This window comes from Medicago truncatula, chromosome 6, assembly GCF_003473485.1.
Source record: "Medicago truncatula cultivar Jemalong A17 chromosome 6, MtrunA17r5.0-ANR, whole genome shotgun sequence".
In the NCBI taxonomy this organism is placed as follows: Eukaryota; Viridiplantae; Streptophyta; class Magnoliopsida; order Fabales; family Fabaceae; genus Medicago; species Medicago truncatula.
The window spans coordinates 31,873,632-31,890,291 of NC_053047.1; the positions used below are offsets into that span (position 1 = coordinate 31,873,632).

The 16,660-nt window shown below is 35.8% G+C and overlaps 2 pseudogenes; both read left to right on the top strand.

Moving 5' to 3' along the window:
* Positions 1-2,521: 2,521 nt before the first annotated feature.
* On the top strand, positions 2,522-12,718 carry LOC120580826 (flavonoid 3'-monooxygenase CYP75B137-like; annotated as a pseudogene).
* Positions 12,424-13,197, top strand: LOC120580827 (flavonoid 3',5'-hydroxylase CYP75B138-like; annotated as a pseudogene).
* Positions 13,198-16,660: the final 3,463 nt, after the last annotated feature.

The window sequence follows — 16,660 nt, forward strand, 5'->3', positions numbered from 1 at the left end:
AAACCCAACCAAAAAACTACAACCGAGCGACACCACCCAGACATCAAAACTCAAGCCGCAAGAGAAAAAACGACAACGAAAAAGAGAGAAATGATATTTGTACAACCACTTTCTCACAACTTTCTCTCTCATACTCACATCATACTTTTATTCTCTCTCTTCCTTTTTCTCTCTCCATTGTTTTTGATCAATAAAAAAAAAAAAAAAATTGTCACATAAATTATCTCATTTGATTGTTTAAATAATACTACTCTAAAAAATAAAACCAACGTCAAACTTAACTAGCACAAACCCACGTAGTATATAGGTGTTTTGTTGGTCGATATGACATATTAAAAGGGAATCTAGAGTGGACAGTGGGGACAGATTCCTTCCTAAATGTTTTTATCGAAAGCGTGTTTTGAAGACAATTTATCTAGAGCAGATTGGACTGTGAAAAACAAAGAAAATCAGAGGAAATACAATAGAAAATCAGAGCGTTCCATGGAAAAAAATATATTGTTTATGAATTTCACTAGCATCTTAAAATTTATCTTCTACTACCATTTCCACACAATTTTCACAATTTCATTTGTAACACATCTTAACTAAGTGAAAGGCAACAACAGTAACAACTGTGCATTCTTCCCCAACTTTGTGTTAGGGAAGGTTTGGTTAAGTTTTTGCTTGTAGTTTTTATATTTTAAATATTTTTTAACACATCTTATCATTGTTCACCAAAAAAAAAAAAAACACATCTTGTCACTTATTACCATCTTATCCAACTCGATAGATTAGCCTAGTTGCGTATAAAAAAAATATGGTTTTTTCTAGATTACCTTTGAAGAATGGTGGGTAAATTATCCACCAACCAATGAAAATGAGCAATTTGTTGGTAGGGTCAAGATAGTTCATGGATACCACTTAAAAATGTGCTTATGTGGCTAATGTGTATTGGTTGGGGTAAATTACTCATCATTCTTCCATGGGTACCCTAGTTATCACCAAAAAAATATATGTTCATACCAAAATAACTTAATCCAAACCTATTTATTTATTTTACTAAATTCTAATTTCTAATCCATTATCTTATATTATCTTTGTTATCTACCATTTCCTTTTTTGTAAAAAAAGTAAAATTTAAAAGTGATATTTCATTTTAATATTTGTATGGCATTACTTCCCCTAAAAAGAATTATTATTTCATTATTTCCCCTCAAAAAAATAATATCATGGCATTACTTCTCTTGTTTTAAAACTGAAAAACTTTTTTTTACTACCTATTATATGTCTTGTTATATAAAGACTTGATTTCAATTTTAGTTTCTTTATTTTAACATTTTTTTCTGGAATTTGATGTCATTATATCGAAATGATCAGTTTTTGTCCTAAAATTTTGTCTGAAATTAAACTCATCATTTTCCTCTTACACTAACGTGACACATTTTAATATAAGATACTAGTTTAAAAGGTACTACCACATCATATACTAGTATATTATTAATGATATATATAGATACATCTATTAGTTTTTATTAAGACGTGGAGTTTACTAGGATACACTCATTATTCTAGTAAACCTCACACCTTAATAAAAACTAATTGATGTATCCTAGCAAACCTCATATATATATATAAATGACACCAAATCATAACCATTAATCAAACTTTAATCCGACGTCTCTCATCAATTCATTAAATACTCAAATACTTGATCAAATGATGCAAATTTTAATTTTAGAAATAAAATATTCTTTCTTCTCTTGGTTAATTATTTACCAAAATTATATGATAGTATTATTATGGTTTCTTTACACTATTCACAACCATCCTTTTTTTAAGGGCTTATCATCCTTATTTCTTTATTCATATTGACCTTTTTTATTTTTATTTTTCTTACAAGAAACCAAAGAAAATTGATTTATAAAGAGCATCTGGGATAATGAATGAACGATTAGTTCCAAAATTAAAAAGAACATACGCTATTAAACGAAAGCAAAACACAAATGCTAAAACACCCGACACAATAATATTAGCAGCATTTTGTCAACAACAAAAATTAGTACCATGAACTCAAGAATAATACCATACAACAAATGAAAGCGTAGCCAATATAAACATGATACAAAGATAAGTTCCCTCAAAAAAAAAAAATTGATACAAAGATAAGCCAAAAAAAAATTAGTAATTAGACTCTCTAAAAAATAGTAGGGAGAAATCAAATGGCAATCATCTATCTATTGATACAAAATATAACAAAAATGGGAACTAATCAACCAAGAAAAGAAAGAATAAATTATTTCTAAAATTAAAGTTTGGATCATTTCAAGCATGTGAGCATTTAATAAATTGATGAGAGACGTTGGATTAATGTTGAATTAATGGTTAGGATTTGGTGTCAAATTTAATTTGACACTTTGGTGTCATTTGATCCTATCCCATATATATATATATATATATATATATATATATAATAGAAGAAATAAACACATGTATTTTTGTATTCTTGCATGCGTGTATCCAACTGACGTCAAAGTAATTGTAACACATTTTCCTTCATTCTCGTCCACACCCTTCATGCAAAATATCCATATACTGTTTTCTTTTTGTTTATTTCCATTCCATTGATGGCCGCTCCTTACTATCTTCAACACTGTTTCCTATCTAACTTCCTAAACACAACACAAAATAGGCAAATAACACCATCATGATTCCACTCACAATTTCTTTGTTCGAAAACACGAACATGAAAGATTGGTACAAAGGTGATACCACAACACTCCTCATCACACTCTTAACAATTTCCACAATCATTTAGTACTTATATATCTTCTTCTTCAAATCAAAGTCCCATAACCTACCCCTAGGGCCGCCGGGCCTTCCTATCTTCGGTAACCTCCTATCTCTCGATCCTGAACTCCACACTTACTTCGTCGGGCTAGCCCAAACCCACGGCCCAATTTTCAAGCTCAGGCTTGGTAGCAAACTCGGTATCGTCATAACTTCACCTTCCACAGCTCGTGAAGTTCTTAAAGACTACGACACCGTTTTCACCAACCGTGATCCCCCTGCTGCCGGAAAAGCAGCTACATACGGTGGCTCAGATATATCATGGAGCCCGTACGGACCACAGTGGTGGATGCTGAGGAAAGTTTGTGTGGTGAAGATGCTTAGCAATAAAAGTCTTGATTCAGTGTATGAACTCCGCCGTGGTTGTAACACCCCGTTTCCCAAAATCAATTAAAATAATAATAATACATCAATCATCAGAGTAATCACAATGGGCATGCCACATTTCTTCATTTAAAAATCTTCTAAATAGAGTATATATAAAAAAAATCTATTTAGTCAAACGTCATTCATAAAATTGTCATTTAAACTTGCAGCGGAATATTTGTAACATCAATAAGTCTACAATATTTATTCTTGGCATGAAAATCATTTCAACATAAAATTCAATCACAAAGGGCTACATCAGCAATATTTCAAAAATGATACATAGGAAAGAATTCAAGCAATAAAATCTCATCCCACGTATCAGAGCCCTAGACAGTGTGAGCCACCACCTACTACTCAGGATCACCTGCAAGTTACCCATAGGAAGGGCAACATTTTCAAGCAGAAGGAGTGAGATTCTCAAACAATAATAATAATATATAATAACATAAATGAATCTAACACCCTATCATCATAATCATTCAGCAATTATAGTATAGCATCATTAGCAACTTCATCATCCAACAGTAATAGAAATAGTAAACAACGACTCATGCGACAACCCGACTTCACCTCTAAGACTCATGCAAGACATGACAACTCCACTAAGACTCCTCAACAAATGCAACTATGCATGTGGTACCATATCAGAGCCGAAGCCCTCATCTTTATAGAATGGTTAAAGCATTCTTTTATCAGGACATGAGTCCTCATCATAACATCGTTTTGAACAACATAGTGTTCCATCGTTTTTGAACGACAAAGCGTTCCAGGACCGAAGTCCTCATCATAACATCATTTTTATGCTTATGCAACTGACTCCACTTGTGTATATCTGCATACAACTCAACGACAAATGCATATGTACTCATATGACTCACCACCCCTTAATGCAACATGTTTCATTCACTTGATTCAGGTATTCCAACATCTTCAAAATTCATAAAAGTTAACCAACTAAATATCATCATAAATTCAGTAGGATTTTATGTCTATACAAAGGTTATACAAGCTAGAAGGAACACCTGGAAGTACTCAAAAGGATCCCTTAGTGCACGAAGCAAGGTTCAGAAAAAGGCTGACTAACACTCAGTTCGCTTAAGCGACGGCTAGCTCGCTTAAGCGACCATCTTACAGTAGGTCTGGGTTCAGTTCGCTTACGGGTCGCTCACGGCTCGCTTAAGCGAATTCTTGGCAGAATCAAACTTAATTTTCGCTTACCAGCTCGGTCACTGTTCGCTTAAGCGAACGGGTAAAATCTAATTCCTGGGCAGCTACATGAATGTTCGCTTAAGCGACGGGTGCTTCGCTTAAGCGACCACTCATCTGGGCAGGGTAAAAGTTACGATTTTCAGACTTCTCCTCACCCAAAACGTTTTCCAGAAATGTTTACAAGTCATATATACAATTAGACATCAAAAGGAACAGCAACTAAACATCAACAACATCAATTCAGCCCAATCAAGCATTCATACAGAACTTCCAAAATTCATCCATCATATTCTATTTTCATTTCAATTACGATCAATATCAACAACATGGATTAAGAAATCATACTAATCATTCAAATACAACATTATAAACCTGATTCTTACACCTTTTCTTTCAAAATCATTATTAACCCTTATTTTCCCAATTTTACCTTAAGAACAGTTTAATTGATTAATTTTCAGAAATTACATATTATGACTATTGAAAGATGATCCCACCCTTACCTTAGAATTGCAAAGACAAATAGCACAGCAAAATCAGTTCCTAAGTTCTTCTCTCTTGGTCTTCTCTCCTTGCCTTAGCTTTTCTCTTCTCCACTTGTTTTCACGTTAAACTGTTTTCTGACTTTTCTTTCCTTAACTCCCTAAAACTATAACTTCTCCTTTTTCATTAAAACCTCTCTTATTACTATTAATTTCTAATTATTCCCCAAACTCTTAATTAATTCCATTATTCATATTATTCTATTTATATTAAATAAATTATATAAATAAATACTACACACCACATATATCACATATATTAATTAAAAACACACAAAAGACTCTAACTAATTCTAAAAATAATAAAATAACGACTAGGGCGTTACAACTCTCCCCAACTTAGAGAATTTCGTCCTCGAAATCTTACCTCAAACAAACAACTCAAGATATGATTCTTGCATCTTACTTTCCAGTTCCCAAGTCAAACTTTCACCAGTTGCTCCACCACAAACAACTCTTACAAGAGGTATCTCTTTACCCCTCAAAGACTTCACCTTTCAATCATCAATCCTCAAAGGTAAGGTCTCCACTGTCAGGTTATCTCTAACTTGCACATCATCTCTCGGAATAACATGCGAAGGGTCTGGTACATACTTCCGCAATTGTGACACATGAAATACGTCATGCAAATTCGAAAGATGAGGTGGTAATCCAACTCTATACGCCACAGTTCCAACTCTTTCTGAAATATGATAAGGACCGATGAACTTTGGAGTCAACTTCCTCGACTTCAATGCACGTCCTACGCTCGTCATAGGAGTAACCCTCAGAAAAACATGGTCACCTTCCTGAAATTCAAGGTCTTTCCTACGCTTGTCATGATAGCTCTTTTGTCGACTCTGCGACGCTTTCATCTTCTCTCTAATCTTCTTGACTTTCTCCGTAGTCTCATGAACCAAATCCGGCCCCAACACAACACTTTCTCCCGACTCGAACCAGCATAAAGGAGTCCTGCACCTCCGACCATACAAAGCTTCGAACGGTGCCATACCAATACTCGAATGGTAACTGTTGTTGTATGTAAATTCTATCAATGGTAGGTGACTGTCCCAAGTTCCACCCTGCTCAAGCACACATACTCTTAGCAAATCCTCTAAAGATTGGATCGTCCTTTCCGACTGACCATCTGTCTGCGGATGATAAGCTGAACTCAATTTCAATTTCGAACCCAACGCATCTTGTAAACTCTTCCAAAATCTCGAAGTAAACCTTGGGTCTCTATCTGACACTATACTCGACGGAACCCCATGCAATTTCACAATATTCTGAATGTAGATCTCCGCCAACTGAGCTACTGGATAACTGATATTAATCGGAATGAAGTGCGCCGACTTCGTCAACCTGTCTACCACAACCCATATCGAATCATGCCCTCTCGGAGTATTAGGTAAACTTGTCACAAAATCCATAGAAATGCTATCCCATTTCCACTCCGGTACATCCAACGGTGCCAACAAACCTGCAGGCCTCTGATGTTCAACCTTAGACTTCTGACAAGTCAAACATGCATACACAAACCGAGCGACATCCTTCTTCAAACCTGACCACCAAAACAACTTCTTCAAGTCATGATACATTTTTGTAGCTCCCGGATGACTACTTAAGTTGCTCTTATGACTTTCTTCTAAAATCAACTTCTTCAATTCTTCATTGTCAGGAATACAAATTCTGCCTCTAAATCTCAACACACCTTGTTCATCAACCTTGAAATCACTATTCTCCGCTTGATTACTAGTAACCATCAAATCCACAAACTTGACATCAACTTGTTGTGCTTCTCTGATACTATTCAAGAAATCACTATTGATCTTCAGCATACCCAACTGCACACTTTGAGATGACAATTCACACACGAGACTTAAGTCCCTAAACTGTTCGAGCAACTCAAACTCCTTTACCATCAAGGCCGTCATGTGCAATGTCTTCCTACTCAACGCATCTGCAACTACATTAGCTTTACCCGGATGGTAGTTCAAGCCAAAATCATAATCCTTTAATAACTCAAGCCATCTCCTCTGCCTCATGTTCAATTCTTTTTGGTCAAACAGATATTTCAAACTTTTGTGGTCACTAAACACTTCGAATCTTGAACCATACAAATAGTGTCTCCAAATCTTCAAAACAAATACCACCGCAGCCAGCTCCAAATCATGCGTAGGATAATTCTTTTCATGAACTCTCAGCTGCCTAGAAGCATAAGCTACCACCTTACCATCTTGCATCAACACACCTCCTAAACCAAACTTGGAAGCATCACAATAAACTACAAAAGGTTCTTCCGGCTTTGGCAAAATCAAAATAGGAGCAGTTGTCAATCTTTGCTTCAACTCATTGAAACTACTCTCACACTGAGCATCCCATACAAAAGATTTCCCTTTACAAGTCAACTGAGTCAACGGAAGTGCCAACTTTGAAAATCCTTCTATGAACCTACGGTAATAACCGGCCAAACCTAAGAAACTTCTGATTTCGGTCACCGACTTCGGAGTTTCCCACTGAGATACTGCATCAACTTTCGAAGGATCAACCGCGATACCATTACTAGAAATAACGTGGCCTAGGAAACTCACTTCACTTAACCAGAACTCGCACTTCGACAACTTGGCATACAACTTTCTCTCCTTCAAAATCTGCAACACAATCTTCAGGTGTTCGGCGTGTTCCTCTTCAGTTTTAGAATAAATCAAAATATCATCTATAAACACCACTACAAATTTATCCAGAAAAGCATGAAAAATTCGGTTCATATACTCCATGAACACACCAGGCGCGTTAGTAACACCGAAAGGCATCACTCTGTATTCGTAATGACCATATCGTGTCCTAAAAGTCGTCTTCTGCATATCTTCATCCTTCACTTTAATTTGATGGTAACCCGACCTCAAGTCAATCTTACTAAAAACTTTAGCACCCACCAACTGGTCCATCAAGTCATCAATCCGCAGAAGTGGATATCTATTCTTTATTGTAACTTTGTTCAACTGACGATAGTCAATGCACAACCTCATACTACCATCCTTCTTCTTCACCAATAACACAAGTGCTCCCCACAGCGAAACACTGGGTCTTACAAACTTCTTATCAAGCAAGTCCTCCAACTGTTTCTTCAACTCGGCTAATTCAGAAGCTGACATGCGATACGATGCCATCGACACTGGTTTCGTTCCCGGGACGAGATCAATCGAGAACTCAACTTCTCTTTCTGGTGGCACATCAGGAATCTCATCTGGAAAAACTTCAGGGAATTCATTCACCACTGGTAGCCTGTCAATTACCACTTGATTCTCTAACGACAAAGATGCCATCAACGAAAACATAAGAATTCCATCTCGTTCCAACTGCTTCAACTGTTTAGTAGTTAGAAACTCTGCTCCACTCTCCTCTTCCGCAGAAGAAAAGTGCACCGTCTTGTTAAAACAATTAATACAGACTCGGTTATATTCTAACCAATTCATCCCGAAAATAACATCCATTCCCAACAACGGCAGACACACTAAGTCGACCTCAAAATCTCTACCAAACATAGACAACGGACACCTTAAACACACAAGAGAAGTAGTTACTGAACCCTTGGCTAGAGTTTCAACAACCATTTCCCCTTTCATATCAGATACAATTAGGCCCAACTTATATGCACATTCTAAAGCAATGAAACAATGCGTAGCACCAGTGTCTATAATAGCAATTAAAGGAGTACTATTAAAGAAACAAGTACCTCTGATAAGTCGATCCTCATTGGTAGTCTGAGTACCAGTCAAAGCGAATACCTTTCCTCCAGTTCTGACCTTCTTAGGTTGCATGCACTGCGCACCAATGTGGCCCTCCTCGCCACAACTAAAACAAACGATGTCTCCACGCTTGCATTCAGCCAACACATGACCTTTCTGACCACATCTGAAACATTTCTTCTCATCTTGAGTGCAAGCATTACTCTTGTGGCCCTTCACACCACATTTGTAACAAACAACATCAACAGGAGCATTTCTCCCCTTAGGCGGCCTCTCATCATTCAATCTTTGTTTGCCTTTGTTAGCAGGAGCACTGTAGGGCTTCGGGCGGCTACTCTGACCCTTATTCCTTTTCTCGCTCATCATCTTATAATGAGCCTTTGTATCCTCCTCATAAATTCTACAGCTACTCACCAATTTCGAGAAAATTCTGATCTTCTGATACCCAATGGCTCTCTTGATGTCAGCCCTCAAACCATTTTCGAACTTGATACATTTGGAGAACTCAGCTGTCTCCGCAGTGTAGTGAGGATAAAACTTTGCAAGTTCCGTGAACTTAGCTGCATACTCCGTGACAGACATGTCACCCTGCTTCAACTCTAGAAATTCTATTTATTTCTTCCCTCGGACATCTTCCGGAAAGTATCTATTCAGGAATTCCCTCCTGAATACAGTCCATGTCACCACAGCTCCGTCTTGTTCCAACACAGGTAAACGGCCTACCCATCAATCATCTGCTTCTTCGGCCAGCATGTGCGTCCCGAACCGCACCTTTTGCACCTCTGAGCACTGCATGACTCTGAAGATCCTCTCTACTTCCTTCAGCCATGTTTGGGCTCCGTCGGGGTCATACCTTCCCTTGAATGCTGGTGGATGGTTCCTCAGGAAAGTCTCCAGCATTCTCACTTCACCATTAGCAGCAGCTGGTTGCTGTCCTACAGCTTGAGCAACAGCCTCAAGTGCAGCAGCGATAACAGCATCGTTACGACCAGCCATTACAAGATTCTACATAAGAAATAGCAATCAGAAAACAACAAAGACAACATTTAGAGTTAACACTCTATCCTAGGTGGCTCAACACGACTCTACTACTTGGCTGGACGGACCAACCTGCCCTGATACCAATTGTAACATCCCGTTTTCCAAAATCAATTAAAATAATAATAATACATCAATCATCAGAGTAATCACAACGGGCATGCCACATTTCTTCATTTAAAAATCTTCTAAATAGAGTATATATAAAAAAAATCTATTTAGTCAAACGTCATTCATAAAATTGTCATTTAAACTTGCAGCGGAATATTTGTAACATCAATAAGTCTACAATATTTATTCTTGGCATGAAAGCCATTTCAACATAAAATTCAATCACAAAGGGCTACATCAGCAATATTTCAAAAATGATACATAGGAAAAAATTCAAGCAATAAAATCCCATCCCACGTATCAGAGCCCTAGACAGTGTGAGCCACCACCTACTACTCAGGATCACCTGCAAGTTACCCATAGGAAGGGCAACATTTTCAAGCAGAAGGGGTGAGATTCTCAAACAATAATAATAATATATAATAACATAAATGAATCTAACACCCTATCATCATAATCATTCAGCAATTATAGTATAGCATCATTAGCAACTTCATCATCCAACAGTAATAGAAATAGTAAACAACGACTCATGCGACAACCCGACTTCACCTCTAAGACTCATGCAAGACATGACAACTCCACTAAGACTCCTCAACAAATGCAACTATGCATGTGGTACCATATCAGAGCCGAAGCCCTCATCTTTATAGAATGGTTAAAGCATTCTTTTATCAGGACATGAGTCCTCATCATAACATCGTTTTGAACAACATAGTGTTCCATCGTTTTTGAACGACAAAGCGTTCCAGGACCGAAGTCCTCATCATAACATCATTTTTATGCTTATGCAACTGACTCCACTTGTGTATATCTGCATACAACTCAACGACAAATGCATATGTACTCATATGACTCACCACCCCTTAATGCAACATGTTTCATTCACTTGATTCAGGTATTCCAACATCTTCAAAATTCATAAAAGTTAACCAACTAAATATCATCATAAATTAAGTAGGATTTTATGTTTATACAAAGGTTATACAAGCTAGAAGGAACACCTGGAAGTACTCAAAAGGATCCCTTAGTGCACGAAGCAAGGTTCAGAAAAAGGCTGACTAACACTCAGTTCGCTTAAGCGACGGCTAGCTCACTTAAGCGACCATCTTACAGTAGGTCTGGGTTCAGTTCGCTTACGGGTCGCTCACGGCTCGCTTAAGCGAATTCTTGGCAGAATCAAACTTAATTTTCGCTTACCAGCTCGCTCACTGTTCGCTTAAGCGAACGGGTAAAATCTAATTCTTAGGCAGCTACATGAATGTTCGCTTAAGCGACGGGTGCTTCGCTTAAGCGACCACTCATCTGGGTAGGGTAAAAGTTACGATTTTCAGACTTCTCCTCACTCCAAAAACCCAGTTTTAATCCCCTGATCACCCAAAACGTTTTCCAGAAATGTTTACAAGTCCTATATACAATCAGACATCAAAAGGAACAGCAACTAAACATCAACAACATCAATTCAGCCCAATCAAGCATTCATACAGAACTTCCAAAATTCATCCATCATATTCTATTTCAATTACGATCAATATCAACAACATGGATTAAGAAATCATACTAATCATTCAAATACAACATTATAAACCTGATTCTTACACCTTTTCTTTCAAAATCATCATTAACCCTTATTTTCCCAATTTTACCTTAAGAACAGTTTAATTGATTAATTTTCAGAAATTACATATTATGACTATTGAAAGATGATCCCACCCTTACCTTAGAATTGCAAATACAAATAGCACAGCAAAATCAGTTCCTAAGTTCTTCTCTCTTGGTCTTCTCTCCTTGCCTTAGCTTTTCTCTTCTCCACTTGTTTTCACGTTAAACTGTTTTCTGATTTTTCTTTCCTTAACTCCCTAAAACTATAACTTCTCCTTTTTCATTAAAACCTCCCTTATTACTATTAATTTCTAATTATTCCCCAAACTCTTAATTAATTCGATTATTCATATTATTCTATTTATATTAAATAAATTATATAAATAAATACTACACACCACATATATCACATATATTAATTAAAAACACACAAAAGACTCTAACTAATTCTAAAAATAATAAAATAACGACTAGGGCGTTACAGTGGTGAGGTTCGGAAAATGGTAGAGTATATTCACAACTGTGCCGGATCAACGGTGAGTGTTGGGGAGCAAGTGTTTTTGACGGTGTTAAACGTGATTACTAATATGATGTGGGGTTCGGCAATGGAGGACGGAGAGAGGGAGAGCTTAGGAGCGGAGTTTAGGAAGACAGCAGCGGAGATGGTGCAGCTCATAGGGAAGCCGAACTTGTCGGATTTTTTTCCTTCGTTGGCTCGGTTTGATTTGCAGGGTATTGTGAAAGATATGAATCTTTTGGTGCCTCGTTTTGATGGAATATTTGAAAAGATGATTGGTGAACGAATGGTGAAGGATGTAGAAGGAAAGGAGAGTGAAAGTAAGGATTTTTTTGCAGTTTTTGTTGAATTTGAAGGAGGAAGGTGATTCCAAGACACCATTCACAAGCACCCACGTGAAGGCTCTTCTCCTGGTATGCTACCTTTGTTACACATTAATGTTTAGCGTCTTCTCACTTTTTTTTATGCGGTATATGGTTTGTTTAACTCTGATTTAAATTAAAATTTATTTGAGAATGCTAACATGTGACCTAAGGCGCGTGTTGAAGAACTTAATACCATTGAGTTTGTATGAACAGGACATGGTACTTGGTGGATCAAACACATCCTCCAATACCGTTGAGTTTGCAATGGCAGAAATGATGAACAAACCAGGAGTAATGAGGAAGGTTCAAGAGGATTTAGAAGCAGTGGTTGGGAAAGATAACTTAGTAGAAGAGTCTCATATTCACAAGTTACCCTACTTGCAAGCAGTAATGAAAGAAACCCTTCGTTTGCACCCATCACTTCCACTTCTAATGTCTCATTGCCCAAGTGAAACCACCAACGTAGGAGGCTACACAATTCCAAAGGGGTCTTGTGTGTTTGTGAACGTTTGGGCTATTCATAGAGACCCTTCCATTTGGGAGAAACCGCTATAATTTGATCCGACGAGGTTCTTGGATGGTAAATGGGATTATAAAGGGAATGACTTCAATTATTTCCCCTTTGGTTCTGGAAGAAGGATATGTGCTGGAATAGCAATGGCTGAGAGGAATGTTTTATACTCTATAGCCACCCTTATGCACTCGTTTGATTGGACAATACCTTAAGGAGAAAAGTTGGATGTATTAGAGAAATATGGTATCATTCTCAAAAAGAAGACACCTTTGCTTGCCATACCTACACCACGACTGTCCAATCCAGATCTTTATAAATAGATTTGGATACTATATTCACTATTCATATTACCATATAGGGTAATTGATAGGGAGGGAAAATGTCGTGTGTATTCTATGATTGTTGAAACTTGAAAATTGTTCAAAACTTCAATGTTGTTAAGAATAGCAATTCAACGAGCTTCTACTTACGGAGAGCGCCATTGATCATTGTTGGAGTTTGTCAGATCGACTTACATCGAAGATTCTAATTCCCAATACTCCAGTTCATACTTCGTTCTTATTCCAATAAGGTCATATTCAACGGTCCGATTGATTATATTTGATAGTGTTTTTATTTCATTAAGTCAATATTTTTTTTTTAAGACATTAGTTTTTTTTTTTTGAGAGCTTTTTTTTTTTAGACATTAGTTGATATGATAAAATTTTGAAAATTAATTTACAGTGCACCCATTGTAAATATTATGCACCCATTGTAGTTATTATTATATTAACAGGTTGTTTACAGACAAATCTTGCTCGGTGTCACAGGTGGTGGATAAAATTAAGTCTCTCACATTTGTGTGGTTGAAGGAGAAATTTACCACTCTTCCCTTTAATTTACATGGCTGGTGGCTTAGTCCGTTCACAATGTTGGGCATAGGCTAATTGTTATTTTCGTTTATAGTTTGCTTTTTTCTACAAATTTCTTGTAAATACTTTTGGACCTGTATGTTTCTTTTGTAGTACACCTTGTGCTAGGAAAGACTCATTTTTTTGAGTTTATATACCATTTTAGCTTCTCTAAAAAAAATTTATTATATTAAATAATATAGTAATAAATAATTGAAACCATATTAGAATTTGTTTGACAAATATATATATATATATATATATAACATAATATCAGTTTTGCCATTTGATTCTAAAAATTGAGAACCCTTTTAGATGTGCCACTGTCCGGAATTTACTTTTATTGATGGCTTTCTTGTTTATGCAAGTATGGAGCTGAGTCGTTACTTGTTTGTATAAATTCAGTCACTTGAGATAAATGACATGCATCACTCTTTTTATTTTGTACTAATATACTTTGCTGCTTAAAAAAAAAAAAAAAAACTATCAGTTTTGTTTTTTGTTGTTTTGTTCCTATATGATGCTTTGTGATGTAAATAATGAGGAATTGAAATTAGAAGTGCTTTTAAGGAAATGTAATTAATTGTAATGTTTTTTTTTTTTAAATTATGTAATTTCGTTTTTTTTAATTTTATGTTTTTTTTTCTCTCATGAAGATGATGAATAAGTTGATGAAGGAAAGATGAATATACGATGAAGAAGATGAAGGAAAGATGAAGATGTTGATTTAATAAAAGAATCTGGAAGAGAGAAAATAGGGATAAATAAAAGAAAGGGAAATAAAGAGGAGAGAGAATTGATATTAGAAGAAAATTTATGTGTAGATGGTGTACCACAATAACATAGAGACCAAATAAATCTAACCGTTAAGATCATGTAATAAAGTTGTCCATGGTGGAATATATGAAGCAAGTGGTCCATATTAGATTTTGTCCATACATCTGATGTGTCATCACTTGAAATCTGATTGGCTCATTCAAACGACTGCACCGAAGAAGTCAATTGCCCGACTTCTTCATAGAAGCTCCCTTAATAGTAACGGGGGTTTCCCACGTGGTAAACAATTAGTTTTAATGAACTTAAGAGAGAAAGCGATTAGGTTATTAAAAAATTGCTTTCCTTAATTAATTGAGTAACTACAAACTATGAATTCAATGTATTGATTACTTGTTTTTGTTACCTTTGATAAAAATAGTCAGGTTAATGTTTTGATCACTAACAGTTTTTGATCGTCATACCACCTACTCCTAGGAGCCCTAACCGGGTTTGAAGGTTTAAGAATGCCAAACTATCACTAATATTAGACATTATGTCAACCTGACCATGAGTGATGTAACAACTATTATTATTTATGTCTAAATCTAATCAATAATTGATTGGTTAAATTAGGTCAAACCAACAAAGTTAGGGTTAATAATCATTTATGACTTAATATTGGTTTTATAACCAAAGTTAAGGTTAGTGCTCAATGATTGCATAAAAAACATTAAGAACCGAAAAACCAAATAAAACACAAAGCAATCGATTAATATTCATAGAATTATTTAAAGTTAGATGAACAATTAATTACAGAGAGTAACCAAAAAAAAGAAAGAAAAAGTAACAAAAAAAAAAATTTATAGAGAAGTTTTTCTTTCATAACTTAACCTATATAAAAGTTAGATCCTCATGATTTCTAAACACATGTAATTATAAATGAATAAGAACATGAGAAAGGGATAACCGGTTGATGATTCCATGACTTCGCTCTGGTCGCTTCCGCGATAAATCGTAATTCTGCCTTTTTGTGCTCGTCATAAGGTGTTTTTCTTCTAACCAAGACGGTCGATATTTTACTGATGTTCGTTTCCCTAAATTTTAAGAGAATTGGTTCGCGATGCAGTCAATATTTTGCGATGCAAGATAAGCGTTGAACTCATCCTCTTTTGATCTAATCACTCTATCTCGCGATGCGAGATAAATAGTAGTGATCATAATGGATTTCCTTTCATTTTCGCGATGCAAGGCTCATGCCCCGCGACACGAGTTAGCTAGTAGCTAACTCCTTGGTTTCTTTGCTCCTTGTTCCATTTCTTCTCACGCCTGGAATGACTATGCCCGATGATTAATCAAAGATAAACTTGTAAAACTAAAAAGAATAGCACGATTACTTAGTTGTCTGATCTAGATGAGTTTCCATGACTACAATGCTACTCCCCATCTTCATGTTTTTCATGACTTTTCAATGAATTATAGACTAAAACTACATATTTTATTGCAAAAGTGATGATATTTGATGACTAAAATCTTATATAATTTCTTGTCATCAGAGCCTTTGTTGGCATCTGGTGCAATCCTACCATGGTCACTTCCACGTCTTAGAGGAGCATTTTCATATCGCTATATGCAAACATAACTATGAAAAGTTGCATTCATGCAGTCACACTCAACCGCTTGATCATTATTGAAAGACCCAGACTTAAGATCTGAATTATAAATAAAAAACTAAATACTTTTTCTTAGAACTGGGTCATTAAGATCAGACAGTTATTAATGCAATGACGGTGTGATTGCGTTAAAATGAAAATCTTGTTTCCAATCCACAATCCATACATCCTTAACCCCAGGGGCACTTGTTGACATTTTCCAAATAAAAATAATAAAGGCAATAGTCATTTTGGTCCTTGAATGTGTAACAAATAGTCATAAAAGCCGTTCAATGTATCAAAATTTCTTAATAGTTTTTGAATGTGCATTTTGTTAGTCACTAACACTAAAATAATCTCTCAATACTTACAACAACTCTTTACATATAAGGATTGCAATGATAATAAATAAATACTAATAATGATTAATATGATAATAAATAAAGTTATTGAATGATTAATATAACGATAATAACAAAGTATTTTAATTTTGTAAAAAAAAAAAAAAGTATTTTAATGTCGCGTAGAGAGAGATCTTTTT